At 36.9% G+C, this 2,262-nt stretch overlaps 1 non-coding gene across 1 annotated transcript; it reads left to right on the top strand.

Moving 5' to 3' along the window:
• The first annotated feature begins 1,648 nt into the window (after positions 1-1,648).
• Positions 1,649-1,755, top strand: LOC111753870 (small nucleolar RNA U13). The gene has a single exon (XR_002788645.2). It is a non-coding gene; the product is annotated as a small nucleolar RNA U13 (small nucleolar RNA).
• The last annotated feature ends 507 nt before the right edge of the window (positions 1,756-2,262 follow it).

The following is a 2,262-nucleotide window of genomic DNA, read 5'->3' on the forward strand; positions in this document are numbered from 1 at the left end:
TGTCTCTTGAAGATCTTCAATCTAAATTAATTCCTAATTCATGGCCTAGACATTCACTTCCATTATTACTTGTGACAGTTTCCATTTCTCCTTTCATTTTCCCTAATTCCTCAACAAATTATACTTCAATCATCATTAACTTTTATTTTAATGTCCATCCTCAATGTTAAATAGATGCCTAGCTGTAAGTGGAACACAGTTGGAGTTCTGGCACTAATTTTAAGGCTCGTGGTGAAGCTGCCATAATCAGGACAGTATGCCTGGGTGACAAGAGACAACGGAGTCAATGGAACCAACAGAGGGCCCCAAAATAGATTCACAGAAACATAATCATGTCATATCTTACAACAGTGACTACACTGCTCACAAACTAATTCAAAATTAGTTAATGGCAAATGCTAAAATTCCTAGAGAATAGTATAGGAGAAACCTGTATGACCATCTCTATGATGACAATCTATTAGATAAAACACAGTGTGTTCCCTGAAAGAAATAATCAACAAACTGGACTGTATTAAAATTTACGTTTTGTGAAGGATAATGCTAAATCAATGGGACCCAAGCTACATACAGACTGGAAAAAAACTTTTTTTTTTTTTGCAAAAAATCATAAAATTTAATAAAAATAAAAATTTGTTACCACCACTAGACAAACAAGTCTTAGAAGTCAACAATCAGATGTAAACAAGTTGAATGTACCATCCCAAAGGAGAAAGCTCCAGACATGAGGAAAATGCAAATTAGGCGTGGCAGATACGGGATCATGAGAAAGGCCAAAGCTCACCACACCGACGTCTCCAAATGTGGCAGAGAATGCAGAGCCGCAGGAACACTGATTTACATCTGGCGGGACAAACAAATAATACAGGTGCTTTGGAACTGAGTTTGGTGCCTCCTTACAAAATGCAGCACACTTTAATATATGATCCGTCCACTGAACACCTTGTATCTACAGAAAGCATTTAAAAATTCACACCCACACAAAAATCTGTATGTTTTTACAATAGCTTTATTTATCCTTGTAAGAACATGGAAGCAACCAAGATGTTCTTCAGTAGAGGAAGAACTAATAAATGATGGTACCTCCAAACAATGTATTAATTGCTGAGTGCTGAAGGGAAAGAGCTATTAAGCCATGAGACATATGCAGAAGTGTTAATGAACATTACTCTTCTGAGAAGTCTATACTGGGAATCCAACCCTGAAGCATGCTAGAAAATGCAACACAATGGAGATAATTAAAAAAATCAATTAGTTGCCAAAGTTTAGGAGATGAACAATTTTGAACACAGAATTTTCAAGTTGCAAAAGTATGATAGTAACATTGTATAAATGTCATAATAATTGCAGTCAAATTCATGAAGTATACAAAACTGAGTGTAAACTCTGGCAAAGCCACTGAGCTCACCAGTCTCACAGCAAGCAGCCCATACTAATGGTGTCAACTGTCATGCACCCTGGGCACTGGGTGATAGCCACGTCAGTGTAGGTTCACAATCATCCCACAGCAGTGGGAGATCGTGATAATGGGACAGAATCTGTACACCGATTTGGACACTGGCTTTTGGGAAATCCTTGTTTTTTCTGTTCAGCTCGTCAGATAACTTAGAGCTGCTCTAAAATGAAACAGTTTTAATAAAAACATTTGATCTTTTGGTTCACAAGCATAATGACTGTGAACCAAAACCATGCCATATGCGTGAGATGTCCCTCCCTCAAACCTAGTTATGATGTCAGTACATTACCTGTCTGATGTGGAAAAAAAAAATAAGTGAATAAAACGCGCAGCCTCACAATGGCATCTGATACAGAGAGGTTAACTCTCCCCCAGTTCTTCTTTCTGTTTAGTGCAGTTATGTGTGCACAGATGATTCTATCAGTATAGTTAGCATATGTGCCTTTAATATTAAAATAAAGATTCATTTCAGTATACTTATTTGTTTTATACTTCATCTTCTCCCCAGACACAGAGAGCACTCCTTTTATAATCACGCTTCATGTTTTTTTCTAAATTTTACTTTGAGAATATTTTATCTATGTATGTTTGCAGTGTATAATGTGTGCATTGACCCTGTGGAATTGGTACATGTGTATAACATGTCTTACTTTTCTTGTGTCCCATCTTTCACCTAGCTTTCTTCTCCCTCCATCTTTTGGTCCTGCTCTCTTTTGTGTAAGTTGCATCACCTTGTCTCCTATTATTTCTCTTTATAACCACTGTTATAAAAAAAAAAAAAGAAAGCCAGGATAGATGCATGAGGT

This window comes from Cavia porcellus, unplaced genomic scaffold, assembly GCF_034190915.1.
Source record: "Cavia porcellus strain 051 isolate PalLab524CR breed Dunkin Hartley unplaced genomic scaffold, mCavPor4.1 scaffold_4, whole genome shotgun sequence".
In the NCBI taxonomy this organism is placed as follows: domain Eukaryota; kingdom Metazoa; phylum Chordata; class Mammalia; order Rodentia; family Caviidae; genus Cavia; species Cavia porcellus.